The 23,554-nt window shown below is 38.2% G+C and overlaps 1 protein-coding gene across 5 annotated transcripts in view; it reads right to left on the reverse strand.

The window, feature by feature from the left end:
* Positions 1 to 23,554, reverse strand: part of FBXW7 (F-box and WD repeat domain containing 7) — a 176,446-nt gene that overhangs the window by 109,137 nt on the left and 43,755 nt on the right. Inside the window, exon 1 of one of the 5 annotated variants that reach the window (XM_040064418.2) lies at positions 23,257 to 23,351. The exons of 2 other annotated variants lie outside the window; for them this stretch is intronic. The gene's annotated coding sequence lies outside the window, so the exon portion shown is untranslated. Of the gene's footprint in view, positions 1 to 5,261; positions 5,395 to 16,935; positions 16,953 to 23,256; positions 23,352 to 23,554 lie in introns of those variants that run through there. 2 more of the 5 variants (XM_040064423.1, XM_040064422.1) reach the window with 2 other exon arrangements.

Here is a 23,554-nt window from a genome sequence, read left to right on the forward strand (position 1 = left end):
TACTACAAGAAGCCTACACTACTACTGCTAGAGATACAGCATAAGTATCCTTGTTTGCTCAATTTAGAACAGCAAGTTAATATTTCAGCCTCATGTAAACTACGCTTTCTGTGCATACTAACAAAGAAGAGTTTCTTGCCAAAAGCAAACATTAGATCATACTTAAAGCAACATAAACAGAGTATCTTTAGCTACATTACTTGAGGAGCCTTGTGGGCTGAAGAATTCTCAGTTTAGAAAACTAGGCAAGCAGCTTCTTATATGCCTTTCAAATTTGAGGATGCTGTTGTATACCTGCTTAGTGAAGGCTAGAGAGGTACCAATAGAATCATCTGAACTCTTCCATGATACATATGCACGTAATAAAGAATTTCTCTACAAAAAAGGATCACAAATCCTCTTACAGTGCAAAAGGAGACTAAGCACTCCTTGAAACTTAACAAGTTTGGATAATTTCGGCTTTGAATTCAACTTTCTTTTCAAAAAGTAAGTAAGCAAAGTTTCTGGGTCTCTGGTAATTCTGTTCTATTTTCACACACCTTTCTGTCCCCAGACTGGACCATCTGTATTCCCTGTAAGAGGTGTCCTTGTCCAGTTTTACAGAATCATCAACACCATTGCATACAAGGACCTCCCCAGCTGCCTAGACCAAAAACTGCTTAGGATAGTTTTATACTCCTCAAGGTCTTTCATCCATAGGAAAAGAGTCTGAGGAGCAACAAGGATGACCCTCTGGCTTCCTAGTAGAGAACTCTGGTTACACTGTGCTGGAGTGTTACTGTGTTATGGAGAAACTCTTCTGAGTTAACACGTATTAAGCCATAGGTACCAACACATGGAACCAGAAATCTCAACTACAAAGTCTAGGACGGTCATTCAATAACATTTACTATGAAGAAACAACTCAGTTCTTCCTAACTGTCTAGGTGAACAAGGATTTTATCTAATAGAAAAGAAGCAAGACCCAATCACTAAACATTGAAATGAGAAAAATACAAATGGAATTAACTGAGGGTAATTACTCACTGTAATAGCTCACTACGAAGATAGTAATTCATCACCGCTTTAAGTCTTAAATTAGAAATATACTCCATCTTCGTTTAACACATACATTCAACAACTGCAGAACGTGCAGCACAAGTGCAGCTCCCAGGGCATGGTAAGCTGCTTGCCTCTCCCTGAGAACATACACAAATGAGAACTGTTGTCACCTCCTCTCTGCTCCCACAGTCACACAGAGACAAACCATATGACCAAACTCCTGATTAAACGCTGCCTAGCTTCAGTGCAGACTTATTTCACAACTACTAGGCTTAACACAAAGGCCAGTGTCGCATGGCCAAAACAGCCTAAACAGAAATTTTACTTCAGCATTCATAACATTGATGGGCCCCGGGGCTGGGATGCATTTCCAGTCGGAAAACCTTAGCAGCACAGCATGCTGAACCACTTTACCTATCCATTCACACAGACCTGGTGCTGCTTCGCGAGGTTGCATCGTAAGAGCAATACATGAATAACTTCCAAGCAGAGCTGCTCATTATTAATGCAAACTATTCTGAAGGCAAAAGCAAAACAACATTTGGCAGCAAGACCACTGCCATTAAGATGTTTGCCTGCAAACCTCAAAATGAATTTTGAAGTACCCAACTGACTTCTCTGTCTCAGTTTCTTTCCTGTCCACTAATCATAAAAGTAATTTTGGGTACATTTCCTGAAATTATAGATTTTGCTAATACTGAGTTGCAATTTTACCAGATGGCTGGCGTCAGCTTCTGGCAAAATGGTAACATGATTTCTTGGACTAAAACTACAACTCAAATGTTGCTGAAATGCAGCACAAACAAGCAGACACACGGAAGAGCAGAGACATCAAAAAACCAAAAAAAGTGACTTAGAACACAGGGCAGAAAAGATGGACCAAAAAAGGTCATCTTTAACTGAAGTGGGCTAACAGAGCTCGAGAACAAACAGCAACTAAATTTAGTCAAATTTAAAATTCATTTAGTTACATGAAAACAGGAGGAAGGGCAAGAAATTAACACCAAGCACCAAATTGTCCCCTACCTCAGAGCTGTTTGAGAAACGTCTTGTGATACAGAACAACAACACACAAGCAGATGGGAATATATATACCCTTTACACTGAAAAGCATTCTAGTGGTTAAAAAGATGACAGCGGAATTAAAGCTGAGAAAAGTGAGAATCAAGAGCTGTGACTACTATTAAAGAACATTTTTCTCTGAGTAATAAAAACCAGTTGACAAATATTCCCTTTTCAAGCAGGTCTTATACTACCTCTAATAAGCAAGAATAATCAACTCCCTTTACTCCCAAGAAGCTTCAATGCACAGAACAGTATTTTCAAGCCTCTTAATGACTAATAATGTAAAGGAGAAGCAATGCAGATTATGCCATGAGAAGTCCAATCCCACTGTTCTGTTCAGCTGCAGGCTTCTGCATCAGACTAATCTCCAAGAAATTACTATAAGACTATGGTAAAAAATAAGAATATTCTACTATTACTAAATGGCCTTCCCTTCTTTTGAACTTTACACTTTTTTATATTGTTCTAAGCCAAGATGATGGGAGAACTAAACACCCAAGTATTTCCAAGTTAACAACAACAAACTTTACCTCAAGATCCACAACTGCTTGTTCCAGGCTGTTGCCCAGAATTTTTACTTTAATTTCCTGTTCCAGTTGCCTGTTCTTTAAAAAAAGTCTGAAGGACAAGGCCTGAGTGCATTAGAAGCATTGCCAGCAGGCCAAGGGAGGTGATCCTGCCCCTCTGCTCAGCCCTGGTGAGGCACATCTGGAGTGCTGTGTCCAGTTCTGGGCTACTCAAGACAAGAGAGACATGGAGCTCCTGGAGCAGGTCCAGTGGAGGGCAGCAAAGAAGATGAAGAGACTGGAGCACATCTCTTAGGAGAAAAGGCTGAGAGACCTGAGCCTGTTCAGCCCAGAAGACGGAGAGGGGACCTCATCAATGTCTGTCAGTACCTGCAGGGAGAGTGTCAAGAGGATGGAGCCAGGCTCTGTTCAGCGGCAACAGGGCAAGAGGCAGTGGGCAGAACCTGATGTACAGGAGGTTCCACCTGAATATGAGGAAGAGCTTGGCCGTTGTGTAGTTGACCACACACTCAAATGGATGGACCAGAGCAACTAGGGAGTCTCCCTCACTGGAATTCGAGAACTGTCTGGACACAATCCTGTACCATGTGCTCTGGGATGGTCCTGCTCGAGCAGGGAGGCTGGACCAGATGACCCATTGTGGTCTGCTCCAATCTGACCCATTGTCTGATTCAGCTATCATGTAGTCCTACATGCTAGGAAAAAAAGAGTAATTCTATCAGTACTGTTAAAGCAGATTAGAGCAAAAGGCTGTAACATTAGATAGACAAAGGCATTTCTTATTTGTGTTTAATTCACCAGTTATAAACCAAATTTCTGAGAGATACGAAAAGGTAGCTGGGGTCAGATTGGGGTAAAAAACATGCCTCATGAAGGCAACACAAGATATAAACACTGGTGTATTTTGCCGTTTTGGTGGGAAAAACTACAGCTCAGCCTTATTCCTGTGAGGTTGCTCTAAAAGAACAAGGATCAATACATATTTTATGAAGAAAGCCTATCTGTCCACAGTCCCAATTCACATCTTATAAAAAGTTCAGCTGTGAATGTTATATCAGATTTTTTCAGTATCCACTGAACAATACCGTCTCTATTCTGAATGCTGTATTTCCAAGGATGAACTCCAAATTACTTTCTTCCAGATCCAGTCAATGAACATGTTAAATACCTTTGCATCAACATCTGATAAGGAAGATCCTTTGATCTGCACAACTGTATTTTTAATAAAAGCAAGAGATACAAAGAGAAACATACAGGCAGCATTTACCAGACTTATTTTCAGCATCTTCATCAGTAGAAAGACGTAAGTGAAACAAGGTCACATACTACCAGAACACAGCAGAACACATTCCCTTTTCCAGTGCCTAATTTAAAAGGAAAAAAAAAAAAAAATTCCAAACCAATTACAGTCTCCACATGGTATTAAAAAAACAGTAAATACCTTCGCATTAACCTCACATCTCCAGAACATTGCCTAGCACACATTGGTTCCTAAGTGTTATGTTCTCTGTGTCACAGAGAAGCTTTATGGCACTAGATTTAAAATCTGACCTTGCAGAACAACAAGGCACTTGCTGACAAACAGCATGAGCGAGTGCCAGGTTTGGAGGAAGATGATATCTCAGCCTGTCTAAAAGAATCTGGCCCTGGCCCAAACAGACTCTTAGCAGGCTCCACTGGAGAAATGGAAATGGCTGCAATTATTGTTATTGATTTAATGCCCTTAAAATGGCTCTCTGAGAATCTTATTTCAGTAACTGATTAAGCAGTATGATTCAGCAGCGGGGCATCTGCTAACAACCCACAGAAACATGGATTTCTTTGCTCAAACTATTTCTGGGACCAGGAAAGTAAATTTTTGTATTTGCATGACCAGAGGTAGATAAGAATGTAAGGTGGCCTACAATATTTAAGTCAGGCAGGCATTCAAAATTTCTTTTCAATTCTGCAAAGCCATCAACTCTAATATCCCCTGTTTCTGCTCTACACCAGTTTCCTAGCAGGAAAGGATGTGACTACAAGCAGTAAAGACAACCATGTTCAATGCAGTAAAGCACTGACCATGTATACAAATGTAACAAATAAATTATGTACCTGAACTACCAAGTAAAAGAGATTCTGATGCAAACAAATATAAACAATCTTAAAATTAGAAATTGGGATCATAATTTGAGTGGATGAAAAACAGGTTATAGAGATTCTTTTCAGTGAATTATGCCATTTAAGATGCTCTTACTACTCTGTCACAGGACATTTTCAGTGAAGCTTTACCAAAATCAACTGTCTCCTCCATACCCATTCCAGAAAAAAAAAAAAAAAACCTCAAATCAATTCTATCTCATCAGTTTCCTCTAATATATATGGTGTTGCTGGCACTGGGTTAAGAACGAGATATGAACTGTTTGAAGGATAGCAGATCTTACACCTTTCCAGCAGATATGGGTAATGATTAGGGACCAACTAACATCTTACACCACTTCAAAACAAACACCTACCCATAAACTTGAAGCTGTACCCTTCAGTAAAAGCAAGGCATTCTCTACTGCTACCGTTATGGATCCAAACACGACTACTGTCAGGATTCTCACCACCCCACCAGTTCACCACAATTGGCATAACTTCTCATACCTATGTGGAAAGAGGCACGCAGAGCTAAGACAGTTTCCTTCCAACAACGAGCCCACCATACAACAGCGGCTGCGAAGGGGAAGAGCCCCCCACATCACTGCCTTGATCCACCTTTACTGTAGACTAACCTATGTTCCTGATTTTTCAAGACTCCTGCAGGTGAATAGCAGTCTCTATCTTTCCCAGACCACCATCAGCTGCACTGATCAAACAGACTGCACCAACCAAACCTGGTGCCTGCCCTTGCTGCTACATCAGGTGTATCAAGTTTCACAAAGGTCATTTGCCATGCCACACAGCTGCCTTGTGGATATTGGAGACCAGCATATTTTGGAAGTAAACAGACAGTTGCTCAGGTCCTAGTGAAGTACTGATATTCAGAAGGAGAAATTTGCTAGATTGCTGGTAATACGTGGAAATCCAAAGCAGCTGAGATGGTACAATCTGCGAGACAAAATGATTTGTCTGCTAAGTGCCACAAGAACCCACAACACAACAGGCAAGGGAAAAGTCAGATCTTGTTGACAGCAAAGAACAGAGCTCTGGATCTACTGAACACACACAAAGCACATTGTTGGTTTGAGTGTTTATTTTCTAACCTAGAAAAGCTGTTAAAACCCAAAATTTGTAAAATAACTGATTTAATACAAATTTTGAGGCCATTAATCCAGATAATTCAGAATGTTGTTTTATCATTAGTGTGTAAGAATGTTGTGTGGAAGAGTCCAGCTGCAAACAGTTGCATCTCGCTCCAACTGTTTCTACTGATAGAACGCCAAATTGGATGACTTTCTGAATAATGCACGCGTTGTTGATAGCAACAGCACCATCGAAAACAGGGCATTTATATTTGTTCTTACTGGAAAACCTGGCTGATTAGGTTATGTCCTATGATATAGCCTGAAGCCTGCAAAATGGACCTTACAGTAACTTTCTCACTGAAGCAGCCCCAAAAGGCTTTTAGTAACTGTAAGGCTCTCTTACTAATAGTTAATTTTTCAAAAGATGTAGTCCTCCACTGAGGAAAACAGAATATGGTACAGGGAATGTGAAGTTCAAGTCGTTCCTCGCAGCCTTCACGTCAGTACATGTTCAAATTTTTCTTATAAATTACACATGCCTTCCATGTTCTCAGATGCATGGATGACTAACAAATGGTACCATTCTGTTCAAAGTTCAGAAGTCACTTTTTAGTCACCAAGACACAGGAGTCAACTACTTGCTCAGTTAAAGCAACAACTGCAAACAATAAAATGTTACAAAAAGTACAGCTGAATTTTTTAAGGTATTTACATTTCTATTCCACTCATCACAATACTTGGGAAATATCTCGCACACCAATTTTCTTTCTTTCTTCAGTAAGAATCCTGGAAAGAAACTTGGCTCTAAGAAATGCTTTCATTTCCTGGTGAATTCCTCAGATTTTTAGCCTAGCAAGACCGTATTTTCTCTTTGTAATAGTGCAGGGTTTAGGTACTGAAATCCATTCCGACAGAGCTCATAGCTATTCTCAAAGGTACTGCAGTCAACATGGAGTAATGACAACAATGAGGTCTACAGATCTGCACTTACTCCTCAGACATTAGTGAAATCAATATATGTTTCATCATAGGTGGGCATTGACTTAAAACTCCCAAGCGTTTTTAGGCACTTCTGGTGTATTTTCTCAATATGTTAAACAACTACTTTGCCATCAAAAGTATCAACTGTTTCAGGAACATGGCTGTTCCCAGCAGCAGCTCCTGCACTCAAGTATTCACTTCTCTGTTGAAGAACTGACCATTTTAAAAATACTGATCAGCATAAATTTATTGTGGTTCTTTTTGGAACTTCTGGCCCAAAGCCACTTTTCACAGACTCCAGAATTAGTCTTGCATTCCTTGATTTTTGAGTCTCAAGAGTGGGGGAAGAGAGCAAAGAAAGCCTGCTGCACATCTGGCTTGGAGTTGAAATTGTTGCAGAAAGCAACATCTGCCACTCCCAGCTATAGGGCCCACCAGAAAAAAAAAAAAAAAAAAAAAATCTGAAACCAACAGATTTGGATCTGTTTTAAAGGACTTGTTACTAGTGGACAAGAGGTGGCAACCTAAAAGACTGATCCCAAGTCCATTCAGTCCCAGGTGATAAATTTACAAGACAGAAAACATTCCAGAGATTTTTCTGATGAGTCCCAACATCTGGAAGATGTTCAGCTCATGGTAGAAGGACAACAGGCTGGGCATTACTAGGTCTTTCTATCACTGGTGAAGGAATATAGAAGTTCTCTTAGTTAAACAACAGGAAAAAAAACCCCAAAAAACCAAAACAAAAACAGAAGGAAGCTTCAGCAGACTTTCTAGTAGAACTTTTTTTAAAATATAAAAAATTAACTTCAGAAGTCTGACAGAAGTTTTAACAGATATTTTTGAAAAAATCATTTAGCTGGTCTTTCTCCTTTGTACTTGTTTGCATACAGTTCCAGTGGAAACTGAAATATTAGCTCAACTCTTTATACCTAGAGATATACAAGGAGTAAAACCAGCGTCATAGGGAAACCCTAGATCATTGAATTAGGTAACATTGCAGCAAAGCAGTCATATATATATTAAGTTTAATATAGGACTAGCAGCTAATTGAAAACAAGCACTCAGCAAGCACCCCAGCATGCTTATTCTGCACAAGATTTATTTTGCTTTTAAAGCACAATTCCTGACACATTAAAATAAGCTATTTAAAGGGACTTCTGGAAAGAATAGGAGTGTAGAGATACATGCATACACTCTTCATGAGGCACAGGCTCAGCCTCCCACACCCAGCCTGCTTATCCCTGCATCCAACCAGATCTCCTGGCGTACCTGCGCACATAAGCATCACTAATCTGCTTCAGTCAGGTTAGCTTACAAGTTTAAACTCTCAGCTAAGCAGATTCATTTTGCCTGAAATAGATTAGGAAGCACTCAGAAGAGCAGCTCCACACACAGATTAGAGGTGAACAATCTTCTTCATGGGCACAGGGCAGGCAGCATGCAGCCACAACCTGCACTCAGCCCAGCTGAACCTGAATTCAATGCCCACTACAGCCCAGTTACATTCACCTGGGAAAGCAGCAAGAGCCCACTTCAGATTCATGCTCTGTTCAGTTCCATAGTTTCCCCATGTTGATAAGACCCACCAAAAGTCAGCCAAGGATCTCAATGATAGTCTTAGAAAGTAGCAGACATCTATAGACTACAAAACTGTAGACATAACACACACCTCAGAAATGCTATGTACCTTACAAGTGATACATAGAAACTAACTGCTAGCACTTCCCGTATTTAATCAGAGAACAAGCTCTAAATGTAATTAAAATGTTTCATGTTTTCCAAGCAACAAAATAATTTTTTTGTTATTTTCTTTATGATAAGAGGGAAGACGTATTGGTCAATTGGAATTGCCTGAAAGATCCTATCTCATTACTACAATTCATGGCCTTCCTGCTTCTTTAGCAGACTCTTTCTTAAGTGAACATCCTGAGAAAGCTCATGAGGACAGATAATTTCAAGGGAGAAGGAAAAAAAAGTTCATGTCTTTATGCAGTTGGACAGAGTGCTTTGCTCCCAACTTTAACTTCAGTTCTAAAAAGGGGTTTTGTTGTTGTCGTTGTTTTAATTTAAGTTGTTCCAATAACATCAGAAATTTAACAAAATGTATGACAAATCTGCAGATACACTGAAAGCATATGAAAAGGTATCACCAATCCCATCATCAGTGGGTTCAAGGAGACGTGCTGTGCAAGGGCAAATGCATTCCACAACTTGAACTATAAAAAAGTGTCATTCTAAAGGTAAATGTTTTAATGGCTTTTCTGCCACTACACTGCATTCACACGTGCCTGCTTCTGTTCTGCTACCACTTCTTGCTACTCACGTCTCCAAGAAGGTTTGAGTGAAAAATTTTTTGCTCTAGCATTTTTTATCTACAAGAAGAAAGCAAGGCAGTTAGGCATAGCCTGAGATGCAGACGCGTAGACAGGACAGCTCCACTATTCACATTGATGACAGAAGTTAGAGCATGCCTCAAAGAATGGAACACCACCAAGAACATTCCTACCTTTTAGGGTTATTTGAGTTTTTTTGTGTTTATATTTTCATTTGTTTTCCTGGACTTGGTTTGGTTTTGTTCTTTTATAGCAGATCATAGATGCATGGAAGAGATAAGAAGGTAGAAGAATTAGTAATTTTTATCTATAAAATACAATACTATTGTTCAGGAGTACATGCTGCTCTTACCAAATCCTCATCAGTAAGCAGCAAAAGATCACAGCTGAAACAGATTAGCAACTGAATGTAGAAACAGCTATAAACTTTAATATTTTACAGATGTGGTAACAAAGTAGAAGAACTAAAATGGCAACTGAATCTGTTCTGTTCTGGTAGCAGCAGTACCATACACTATTTCAAGAATGACTTGGAATCATCCAGCCATTGACACAAAAACCTCAGAAATCAACACTTGCAGATAACGTGGTCATTCTTAAAATTTTAAAATAGTGTTTTATAAAATACTTATAAAAGCTTACAAGATGCAACGAGAGTCCAAAATACCTGGAGAGAAGTTTCTTTGTTTTGAAAAGCATCTGCAGCTGGATTTGAGCATTCAACTATTTGGTTCTGCAGTGACCACATGCTCAGTGACTGTATGCTTCAGTAGTAATGAACAACAGCAGCAACAGTGAAAGATGGAAATGAAGTAGTCTGTAAAAGCTCCATCTTACCTCTTAAAAGAAAATCCAAAGACAAAATGACACATCTTTCCAAGTGCCAACATATCTTAAAAGAAAGGCTGTAGGAAATTATTCTATTCCTGCTTGTTCACATATTACCTCTATCCTTTTCACTATACTTTCCCTTTAACTGAAATACTCAGAGCAGCTCCACCTCAGTGCATTTCTGAAAGCCTATTCAAGTCTTTTGGATCTGCAGAAGCAAAACAACCCCAGATTATCACCTCCTAATTATTTACCAGTAACCTTCATATCCAGTACATAAATATGAAATCCAAAAGCAGGTGCTTTTATTTGTCCTTCACAGTCAAAGTCCTTTCTCCAAGTACATGTCTGACAAATATCAACCAGAATCTCTCACTCTCAATACATGTGTCCCTTCCAGAAGGAATGAGCCAAGTGGCTCTGGTATAGTGGAGTCCATTGCTTATACTGTCCAAAGATTAGTATTTGTTTAACAGCATTCACAAACCTCAGACCAACAACAGAAGATATACATTCAGCTGCTTGCAATGGGATTGATATTGCTGCTTATTAGGTTGCCCTATACTGTTTTAGAAAATTAGAAGCAGCCAACACAGGAAAGTGGGAGTAGATAAGATCAGAGAAAAATTGTGTTTTGAAAAGAAACTGCAAGGTGAAGTTAGAAGCTGTGTATCAATATGGAGAGTATTCCAAGTACATGTTGCAGTGTAAAACTAAAAGTGAACTAAGCATAAGGGGATAGGAAGGGGAAAAAACATGAAGCATAGAATAAATTATACAGGGTAAGGTCTTAGAGGAATTATAGATAATTCATTACTAGATAGAGAGTAAACAGAATCAGATCTGTTCAGTGCCTGTAGGCAAAAAAGTGCATTATTGATTTACTGTATTATGCAAGGCTTGGAGAAAAATGACAACTTAGGAGTAAGTGTTCCAGCATATCAATTTTTATATTTAGTAACAGCTGAAACAAGCAGAAATGGACACTTCATAACATTAGTACTCGATTGTTTATTTTATGCTTCAAGATAAATTGGCTTTGTGCACCAAGAAGAGGAAAACTGTCATAAAGGCCAAGAACTCAATTCCTTAATTTAATAATATTTAAAGCTCCTCTAACAATAGAGATGGAGTCCAACCAGCATTGTCCTTGCAGAATACCATCAATATTGTTAGGACAACAAATACATAAAGGAAACTAACAAGTAAGACATTAAACCAGTCAGCCGATAAAGTTCACTAACCAGACTAACTAACATCTAAAGTAGCTGAAGTGTTTATAAGGAACTATTTGCAAAAAGCATTCATCGCTCTAAACCCCTTTTATTTGACACACCCAACACAGGCTAGTGTAAATCTGTGTATGATCCTGAAATGCACAGGATGCTAAAGGCCAACTCAAGCCTCACATCATGTGAAAGTCGCAGAAGTCAATCTGCCTTTGCATAGGACCCGTTGCCAAGTTATTTAGAGCTGATACGACAGGTCAGCAACAGGATCCAAGGAGAGTTATTGATGAAATAAACGAGTAAAAGCAAATTGAAATGTAGAAGATTACAAACAACACACACTCTCATTTTGACTAGTAGAGGCAAAAAACATTACCTTGAGAGAGCAATCAATTTTACAGAATTAAAAAAACCCCAGAAAATACCAAAGTGTCTTTTTTATTCTGAGAAAGTGCAAAGACTGTACTACAATCCTTGAGTGAAAATGAAATAAAATGTTCTATTAGTGACAGATTTTGCCTGATGCCAGAAGCTGTTTGTCAGTCATCAACACAATCACTAATATAAACCAAATAAAGAGACAAACGTCTTCACATATTAACAGTACTTGCCTATATTTATAGTCACAGAAAATTTTAAATGTGGAAAATAGTGGGCTCATGGTTGTATGAATGTCAATCCTGCCATTGTGATAGATGGCCTGTCAAGATACAATAATTACTGCATACTTACACATTTAAAAAGAAGTCTAAATATATACAGCAATAGTATTTGCCTTCCTCAGCATCAAGGCTATCTTAACTGGCCATCTGAGAACTTGCTTGTTAAAACCAAAGTGCAATTGCATTCAAACAGCATGAGCAAATGTACAAAATCTGGAGGAGGTTTGTGAATAGAAGTGGCTGAATAAAGTGCAAAAATACCAGTGTGTCCTTACTGTTCCCTCCTCAAAGAATTATGCCAACTACAATTGGAAGCGAAGTTTGATACCATCTGTCATCTAATTACACCTTATATAATATATGTCATCAGGACATTTACCACAGCCATCCGTCCGCAAGTGATGGCACAGGATTCCACTTGTCAGCTACTGACATTTTCCTGCCCATAGAACCAGTCACAATTACCTGTAAAGCTACATGCACTAATACAAGACCTTTTCAGACTATGGCTAAAATAAACTGGCAACAGTTAGCCAAGGAAATACCATCACTTCTTTATTTCGCAGCTCTTCCCACAAGCAGGTACTGGTAGTATGCACTATTTTCCATAATTCCTACACTTAGAATTCCAATTCGGGCTGGTTTCCCCTTAGTGGTAGTGGGCGGCATTGTTTTGTCTGGGGATTTTTTTAGATGCCATGGGATCACACAACAGATCTGAAACATTTCATAATCCAAGTGATTGTTGCTACTTTTGTGGAGTCACCGAGTCAATGCAGCAGCTCAGAACCATTAAACGTAGTTTCCAACAAAACTCACTGCACTTCTTTGCCTACACTTTCCACAGATTACAGGCTGCTATTCTACTTTAGTCACAAAATTAAAGGCCCACAAGAACCTTGTAAGTGGAGTACTACCAGGGGTGGAAGAATAATTAATGTAACCATATTAGCAGTACAGAATAGTGATAATATTAATGTTATGTGTTGCATGAAACAGGTTTGAGGAAGAGTTCGACACTGAAACATATAAAAACTCATTAAGTTCTTCATAAAGAAAGATGCCTCTTCTGTAAGTTTGTCCCCAGTGAAAGGTATGGTCACCAAATGGCCAGAAACAGCTCAGTCTGGAAAAGATTAACTCCACATTTCTAGTAAGAATCAACCTGGAAAGTGACATTTTTTGTCTCCACAGAGTAATAATTATCCTTATGTGCAGTTTTATTACTTTCTCTTGAAACTCAATGAGTTTAGAAATTCCACAAACTACAGCACATACACATTGACTCCTCATTATTCTGATGGAAAAAGTGCCAAATGTGCAAAATGTTAACCAAGATACACAAAGTACTTAAAAATCAACCTATGGGTAAGCTTCTGATCCTAAGAAATTTTTTGAGAAATTTAAAAGGCACTGTGTATATACATATAAGCGAGACTAAAAAAAGCCTCTATGTTACAGCAATGAAACAAAGAACTTCTCAGACCAAGGAAACTTGCAAAACTTAATCGGTTTGTTATTGGCAGGTGTTGCTGCTTTCTTGAGCTCCCAAACAAAAACTGACACCAAATCCACGGCAAGTAAATATACAGACACATATAGATAATTAAAATAAATAGATAAATAAAACTGAGCATCAACCAAGCATAAGCAGCAGGTAGAATCTATCCATATCATTCACTTGAATTAGGCTAAGTTCACGTTCACTTGAATTTGCTGGTTCATGTTTTATTTCAAATTCAGCTGACTCATTCACACTTACTGTGATGCTCTGCACTAACCTAAAGTGTGCAGATCATGAGCGTTGTTAACATCTTGAATTGCTCATGATATGTGAGAGATCTTTTTAAGTAGAAAAAATAATTAATGACCAATCTTCCATCAGTAAATTGCCACTCAAAATTAGAGGTTGTTATACTTTTAGGATAAATAAATCACAGAACTCCTTTCCTAGCTCCTGCACTTATCCTTCAGTCCACGTTGTCTAGCCGTTTCCTTCCCTCCTCAATTTATGCCACTTAACCAGAACCTGCTCAAGAAAAATATTTTGTTGTCACTGCAGATACTGTGAGAAATAGCTGTAGCTGTGGGTGGAAAGCAGATGGAAAATGCTTTGGTATACATTAGTTATGACATGTTCAGGAAGTCTCTTCTGCTCTCCATCCTGAATTGTGAGTATGGGCATAGGCATTTAGAGGAAGGAAAGGTGTAATCTGCATCCTCTGGGGAGACTGGGGGCAGGGAGAGGCACAAACTGACTATTACTGACAACTATGCATCTGGGAGGCAGCACAGTAGGAAATGGAAAGCAAACAATGGAAGTGACCAGGCAAGCAGATGGAGCCAAAAAGCTTGGGGGGAAAAAAATAATCAAGTGACAGCTGCATTAGTTGGCACACAGTTCCCAACGGTTGGCAAAGACACTGCACACGTACTTGTGAAGATGTGGCACAAAAGAAACTGAAGCAATCAGGTCCAAGAGGTTAGAGACCATTTCGTTAAATGCGTTAAAAAGGTAAGAAACAGATGTGATTTTTATTCCAAGTCCAGATGAGAGAATTTCAGCAATTTCACTATCTTTCTTCCTTGTGCCTTATTTTTCCAGTTACATGAAATGGGGATCACCTTTCTGAGGCACTTAGAATACCCCTACAAATATTTTGTCATCTTGCAGTCACTTTACTTTTCTCTGTCCTTTTCTCACAAAGAAAATACTAAGTGGAGAAAATGTGACCTAGTGGAAAAACTGCTGAATACATTCTGACGAGATTTGGTTTCAATGCTCCGATTTGCCAGGGGCCTGAAGAAAAACCTTCATCCTTTTCACATTCAGAGTCTGTTTATCCACTTATAAAGTGTTTATTCCATATGCTTCCCTGAAAAAGGGCTTTGAATAGTGAAAGGTAAATAAGGAATAAAAAAAATCTCATTTACTTTGTCAGCCCAGCTTCTTCCTGCACATTCATTACAACAGTCTCACATTCCGATTTTTGCCCTCACAGTCCATCAACATGCCCACAGAATGTAAATAAGGTATATTTATACATGTTTTCTAGGTTGCCCAATGCAAAGGTATGCATGTACATTTCATAGTGAACTGCTTTATCTCGGCAATAAACAGGTGAAAGGGTGATTTTGTCAAAGGCCTGCCCAGCAAGGTCAGCTACACTGAACCTGAACCATGATAGCAAGTTCCTGTGAAATCCAGGCTTGCATTTATAGCGATCTGGCATAGCTATGCTTTGAACTCCGACTACTCTGACTCTTTAAATTTAGTTTTTTCGAGCATTACATCTCTTCCTTCTTTTCACTTTTTGTATTCATCAACAGTTGAATGTGCAGGTTATATGTTTGTTTTTCCACTAGCTCTTTCCCATCCCAGGAAGGCCTGATGACCAGGCTGATACTGATCAACGAACCACAAACAAAGAAAAAGAAAAAAAAGAAAAAAAAAAAAAAAGGCAAAACATCATAAGGTCTGTATGTCAGGCTCAGTTAGATGAGAAATGAAGAAAGACACACGTGCATTATCAGAGCAGAATCTGATGAGGGAAATTTAAACCAGCATTTCTTTCTCCTCACTACAGCATTCTAAAACAACAGGACAGAATAACTAAGAGATGATTACTCTAGGATATCAGCTCTTAGGGAAAGCTGCATTTTAGTCCCGCTTTTTCCATGTAGTTGTTAATTTTTAAGAGAGAAAATTTGGAAATAACACAGGGATCAAACTCCGGTGCTCAGACATCTCTTCCCCAAACTCAGGGCAAAGTATACTAAGCCTGCAAAATCATATTCCTTCTGCCTTTCTCTCTTCCTTATTCTTTATCACATGGTGGCCTACACATCACAGCAGAGATGGAAGACGCCCCCACCCAAACAATTTTTCTGCACCCTCCTAGAAAAGGGAGAGATGAGCACTTCCACCCTTGCAGGAACAAGTAGGAACTCAACCCGGCTCTGAGTGCTGGAGCCATTCCCTTTCCCATGAAGGCTAGGCACTCTTAGTACCACCATTAGGGAAAAACCCAATCAACCCTGCTCATTTAGGCTCTCATCAGCAGGGAATAGCTCTGTGCTCTGGACTGTGAGCCAGCATACAACAGCATCAGCCTGGAGTAGGAGACACATTGTTTCACAGTAGCTGCTTTATGTTTCTAAAATAAGGAGATAAACACCCCTCTGCACACGTTTCTTTCTCATGTGGGATCAAACATTTGGTTAGTACAAGAACAGAACTCCACTGAGACAGACATCCTCATTCTTGCTACCCTTAGAGATGCCCAGAGGAAGAGAGCACTGAATTCTGCTGCTTTCTAAATGCTGAATGGTAGTACCTCAAGTAATAAACAAAGCCTTAAAAAATAATTTTAAAACAATAGTTGCAAGCACATATAGTGAGTCTGTGTGTGAAAGAGAAGGTTGTAACCTTTCATTAACTCAGATTCATCGGAACAGTTTTTAATACAATGAACTCTTACTGACTCACCCTGAAGGCTAAGATCTTACCATGCTCTTCCTCAAAACAATTTTTTATTGTCAGCACTAAGTCGCTGATAAAAATGAGAGATTTCATATGTAAGTGCTGACACAAGCCTAACTACAGAGTTCTGTACAGCATCCTGCCATAGCTATAATTAAAAAGACAGACTACATCAAGCGAAAAGTTTTACCACAAACCTTTTTTAGTGGATCAATACAATATCATCAGTGACATCTCAACAGGGATGATAAAGGAAAAAGAGGCTTCTTATGGAATTAAGAAAAATTATATGCATTTATTTAAAAAATAAATCTTTTGAACTCTGTGGACAAGAAGTTGTTAAACTCAGTCTAATTCTAATATTAAATACACAGAGCATAACACACCCACGTGTGAGATGTATGTTTCTCTGTCTTGCATTACAGTGTAACTGCAAAGGTATTTAAGGTAACAGAAAAAAACACCACTAAACCTGGAATAAAAACAATACTGAGGAAACAATTGTTTGAAAGCTTCAGAACAGAAGCTTTAACAAAACATATGAAAAACTAAGTCTTTGCAATTACTTTACCAGAACAGTGAGCAGACCACAGCATTCTGCTTATAAGGATGCAAGTTATTTCCAGACAACTGAAAGTGTTGCAAGAATGACCAGAACAGTTCATACTGCCTGAGTTTTATTCTTGATGCGTCCCTGAACACCATCTCCCAAGGCTGAATGTCAGCAAGTTCTAAGCCACAGCACACAGTCACAAAAAGTAGTCTGCTGCTTAGAAAAACAAATATTCATAGGAACCAAAAGTTTCTTGGAGGGCCTTTCAAAACAGCCAAACCAAGCACACAAATTCAGTTTTACTCCAGTGATATTACTGCTCAAGAACCTGAAGGGCTCCGTTGCTGCGAGGACATTTCCCTCTCCATGGCTCATTGCTTTCTTGTGGAAGTTAATGAAAAAAATGCAATCCTGGAGGAGGGAACTGGGGGAGAGTTGCTAAGATTTTATACCAAAAATTGGTTTGATTAAAATTGACAATACTTAATTTGAGCCCCAGAATCTCATAGTCCTTAATATTATTAACAGAATTCCGTGTGCTGTAGCACTTAGAATAGCATTTCCAAGAAAACGATTGTACTCAAATCAGAACTTGCAGCCTGATGGGATGAAGAAAAACTCTACCATTCTGGTAAAACATCCCAATTACGACTTTTGGGAAATTTCATTTATTTCTGAAATTGATTTTTTTTTCTTCAAGTCTGCTTTGAGCAAGAGGACGTTGCAATGGTTTTGCTGTCTCTTACATTGCTGTTCTTCTGATAATGACAATATTGACGCCAGTAATAGCATTTTACCACAGAGTGTTACTGTTTGCTAGGTTGTCATCATTTTTCGCGTTTTGCCAAAAACAGGAAAAAAATTATGTGCTGCTCTTAGGGGCAGAAAAAAAAGAAAAAGGAAAATTAAGAAATCACTTTAGCTTGATAAAGACCCAGGAAAATTGAAATACTATTAGAGAGTCTTTAAAGAGTGAATAGATGACAATGCAACAAGTGCTGGATTAGGGCTTTGTGGGCAGAGCAGTTTGAATCAAAAGAATGAGCAGCACGATTTAGCTCTGAATGCTGAATACTGAAACTGAACCTCAATCCTGGGGTTACAGAATGGGTACAATCCTGTGCTGTGCAATGTAGATGGTCAAACCAGATAACCATAGATAACCACTTAAAAATCTGTATGTCCTTTTTCCCCTGGCTCAGTTCCTCACCCTAGTCTGTCATCTCCCACACACAGAAGAAGGCTTTCTGCCTCTTGGTTCTATGATCTTACCACCATCTCCATATTCAAATACCACCAAGGAAGGTTCTTTGCCCAACTATTCAGAAGAAGTACATAGCTATTTAAACTTATTCTTTGTAGTATTCACAGACCATTTTACCATCTTCACCCTTCTGCTTACAGCAGGACTTTTTTCTGAACACGTGACATAACACACCTTCAGTCTCTCCCCCTTAGGTCTGCAAGAATCCTTCACTGTTAAGCTGCTGGCAGAGAGAACAGCCCACCTCTGCTGAGAAGGACCAGTTTAAACACACAAAAACCCCACCCCATAAATCATTATCCATTCATAGAAATCACAGGCCACCATACTTTGAAATTCAGTGAAGTGTTCTCTCTCCAGTTATAATTACACTAACTACTTAACACATAAAGCACCATGAGATGGCACAACCAAATAAGCTGCAAAAAAGACATAACTGCTTGCCTAGTTGAAATATTTCATTACCTGTTCCTTGCTTTTGCTGTGCCATACATGAAATAGGGAAAGTAGGCATCTCCAAAAGAAACAAACTTTCAGTCTTCAGCATTTGTAGAATACAACATTTAAAGATGAAAATCTATTTATAAGAATTAACTTTAAATTTACTGAATGTTTTGACCTAAAAAGACATAATTGCTCTTTTTTTATTATTGGATTTATCTAGATTAATATTTTCTTTTCATTCTACTAAAATAATATTTTGATTTTTATTTTGGGGGGTTTTCTAAACATTATTCTTAGCAGAGCCAAATTTAGCCATGTGGGAGTTACCAGGTTCCCTTTAGACACATTAGAACTAAAATGCAGAATTATGGTCATAAATTATATTTTTTAGAGAATTATGACATCCATAATAAATTTCTAATTATATCAATTTGGAGGGCAGCATGAAAAAAACAAGAAAACACAAATCCCAACTATAACACTTGTTTATGTGTATAAATGCACATACACTGCACGTTATCTGCACAAGTAAAAATCTGTGATGAGCAGCTGTGCAAGATTCATACATCCATAGATAATAAAAAAGTGGATTACAGCAAAGTTTTCCACCTTCCAATAAAACACCTGCCTGATTCTAGTTCCTTAAAACTTACTGCTTTCTACCCTTAGTATCCAATCTTTAGCCTTCTCAAGTCTTCATTCAACTTCATGCAGTACTATTTTTCTTATATATTTCTTCTCCACCGTTAGTACTTTTCCAGTTTAAGATGAGGACTTTACATGCAAGAATACAGACATCTACACTCTTACAAAAAAGGCATGTACTCTTATAAAATAGGCACATGTGACAAATTCTGAAGTGCAAGGTGTCATGCATCCATTTCGACAGTTCCATTATTTTATTCTGTGCTTAATTCAAGTTAGGTTTAGGTGAGACCCTAAAACAATCTGCCACTGCCAGTGACCTAATATTTGTTCCTATTGAAATCACCTGGAGTGGAAGAGGGGAAGCTATTAATCAATATTAATCAATTCCTCATTAAGAAATCAGATGCAGAAGCCCTCAACTGATCTGGAAGGTCAGGCAGAGTAAGAAAACCAGTTTAGAAGATCATTATCTTTTGTCTGTAGCTACAGAGGCATTCAAAAATAGCATCACATTTTCACTATATTTTTGGAAGAAGATCAGTAAATAAAAGTATGGGGTTTCTTCTATTGTGAATGCTTGTTACCAATCAGTAAGAGGTCTGGATCCCAGAAGCTGGTACGGTTATGCAGAACAGCACATGCACAACCAAAAACCTAGTACTATGCATTTCAGGAAAATCAAATGAAAATATAGACTGCTGAAAAATCTTCCAGGATGAATGAAATGAATACTTGACAAAATGAAAATTCTTCATTTTGTCAAGTATTTCTCTGGGAAACAATTCCAAGAGTTTTGTTAAAACAGGTAAAAAGTGAGAAGCATAATTTTTTATAAAATTGATCTAATTCCTCAATCTTTGTTGTTGTTGGTTTGGGTTTTTTTTTTCAATAAAGGCATCTAATTTGTTGGAAGATTCCTTTTCCTGACACTTTGGGAGACACTTTAAACATACAACATTTTAAGTCTATAAAATCATCTCACTAAATGATGTGCACAATTAAATCAATTTTGGCAAATGTTGTGACCTAATTACCAAAGTTAATTTTCAACAGTGAATGTACCATTTAAGATAAAGATGGTTTCTTTGTGATTTTAGTATACCATTTTACTATAATGTTTACCTTGATGTTTCACATGCTTAAAGACTCATTTTCATGACAATTTCTTTAGAAAAATCCAGCTCAGGGCTAGTGTAGTCGCTACCACTACAAATATCTTCTGGCTGAATAATAAGACAGAAACACTCATTTTGAATCTGGCAAAGTGCCAGCTTTTGTTATTTAAACACCAGAGCACCAGGAGGTGCCAGGACCTAAAATAACACTACTGTTGCACATAAGGACCAGCTGCCCCATCCAGCCCAGATGCAACTGTGGGGTAGGAGCTGGGAAACAACACAGGGGAGACAGTGGGTGACCAAGAGCAGGGACACCTTTGGACTGCGTTGCCCAAGGGTCACCAGCACGTACCAGAGGCATTTTGGTGAGTCTCCAGTTGAACTCAAACTGCTAAACGCAACTTCAACACTTCTGAAACTACTGTTCCATTAGCTCTGTTACTCCTTCTGCTCCACTAGTGCAACAGTACCTCCAGAACATATTAATTCACTGCTACTTCAGAAAACATATCACTCTCCACAGAAAAGCTCTTTTCTCTTCCCTCTCCTGGTTAGAAATCCACACAGTTGTATGCTTTCAAGTGCAAGTTTGCACATAAAACATTATTCACAAAAAGCTTATTTGCCACCTTTGCTGAAAAAAATGTAATTCTTTTCAACCACTCAAAGATTTTTCTCTTGAACTTCAGAACTCAATCCATTAGCTATTTATCATCATGTTTGAATTCAAAACACAGCAGATCACATCAATTTTCCTGCAAATACTTCTATGATACACAACATAACGGACGCAAAATTCCCATGTAGTATAAAGTAACCTTGAAAAACAGGTATAAAAATAAAAGCAAAGTAAAAGCAATCTATTTAAGCTTATTTTTCTCATCAAGCAAACTTCTTTAAATTGAAGTGATTTTTAATTAATCTCTCTCTTAAACTAATAGCTGTGTTTCCCATTGCCTATTAAGGCAATTTAAAACAAATAGCTGAAACACTCTGAGAATGTTGCCTTCACATGCACCTTTTTAAAAGTCAAATCACCGCACTCAATAATCACTAAGTAGATCCTGCAACCCAAGCTCATTGAAGTACTACCCCTAACACCATCAACACCTTTGAACCCTACTTCTCTTCAGGTTCAAAAAAACCCACGCTTGGGCCCATTCTGCTACTCCAACACAATGACCAGTTCTTGGAGACTGAAAAAAACATACTGTTTCTGGAGAAATAGGAATCTGGGTGTGTAAGGATAGGAACTACATCTGTAAGCTGGTGACACAGAAATCTAATTCTGCAAAGGGAGTCACGCTCATTTCACAATGTTAAAAAACCAAACCAAAACAAACACAAAAAAAACCCATAAATACAAACCCAGATCAAATGGCCAAGAAGAATATGAATGTCAAGCCATACACAACAGAAGCAAGCATGGGAATAGTAGCATATTCTCCTTATAAATAAATTGATAAAATAAATGAGTGAGGATTAATTTGGATTAATTTTCTTTTAGTTACCTTCATTGAGGTATAAATGGAAAACAAAATTAAAAATCAGTTGGTTTAAGTGATATGTTTCTTGCTCAGTGTTTTTTGTCAAGTGAGAACCGGCTGAAGGAGCTCTCCAGTTTGGTTTAATTATAATCCGGTTCAACAATTTCTAATCCAGCCACCTTGATCTACTTCAGGCCACTGAAATCACTGTATGTATGAACAGGTAAGAAATTATTACATGTTTGACCCTAGTTATTCAGCCTCCAAATGTACACTGCATACTGATGTCCTTCAGCCAAAGCAAGTGTCATCCCCTATACTTTAGCCTACCGAAGTTATGGTTTGACTGTCTTACTTCAACATCCCTGTGAGACTTTTTTACTTCCTGATGTAATGATTTCCTTTTTTCACTCCAAAACAGGCAAAACAATGAAAAGCCATTTAATACCTCAATGGGGGGTTTTTTGTATTTAAATTTTTGTTATTATATGATATGGCAAATAGCAGTGAACTCAAAAGGGCATGTTTATTCTTTCACAATAATGGATAAAGACTTACAATTTTTTTGAAAGTGAGAAGAACTAGATACAAACTATCAATAATCACAGTAGCACACATCATACTACTCTCCAATTAATCTGCAGGGCAATGGTGTACTATGTATCTTAAAAGCTCTTAAGAGTTTAACAACATTTCATCAGCCTAAAACAGATTGATTCAAAAGTAGATCCAATTAAGCTCCCCACTTTAATTCACTGGATCACAGCTCCTAATGGCTTTTTCTACAGTAAAATCCATATTCTGATATGGAATGGGTTTTGTTTAGTTCAGTTTGGTTTGTTTTCTAATTAGAGACAGATTTCTACTTCCAAACCATAACATATTAACAGAAAAAAACCCCAACATTTAATAGCAACCCGAAAAGAACTCTTCTATACTCTCCTCTAGGCACAAACTTGGAGTACACTTAGCATGGACCAAACTCTCGGGGAATGCATAAAGCACACGTGTTAATGTATTCTAAGTGACCATCAGGAAAGGGGATAGGCCAACAAACGAGATGTTACATCTTTGAGCATCTAGCAGTTCCAGAGTAACTCGAGGCTGCAATCAAAACATCCATTAGAGTCCTCCACGTTTCAGAACAAGCAAGCAAGTGGTTGTCAGTGCATCCAGTAAATCACCTGATCCTATTACAAAATCAATTACTGCAGCACATTTCTATTGCTGCACAACCTGATAATGGCAAAATGATATTGGATAGCTACTCAAGGTCAAGAAAACTGTCAAAAAGATCTAAAATCTGTCTTTTTATCATGTAAATCCAAATTATACAGCATCCGTTTCACGGTATAGTTAAAATTAAGAATATAATTACCTTCTTCGGCTGATTGAGACATTCAATGGATAGTCTCTGCAACTGCTCTGATGTATGACTGCAAGATAGAAGATTGGAGCAGCAGGTCGAACAGCCCAGCCTCTTCATTAAAGAAGAAATAATGCTGCAGCCACAGCCACACATTGACTTGCTCATCAGATGAGTTTATTCTTAAAGAAATTAGGACCAGTACTGTCCCATAAACACTCAAAAATGGCCAGCTGCCTCATTCTGCAGCTCCCTGGCTGAAATTAAGACTGCTATACAGAGAGGGAAGGGGAAGGGAAAAAAAAAAAAA

The sequence above is a fragment of the Hirundo rustica genome, chromosome 5 (genome assembly GCF_015227805.2).
Source record: "Hirundo rustica isolate bHirRus1 chromosome 5, bHirRus1.pri.v3, whole genome shotgun sequence".
Lineage (NCBI taxonomy): Eukaryota > Metazoa > Chordata > Aves > Passeriformes > Hirundinidae > Hirundo > Hirundo rustica.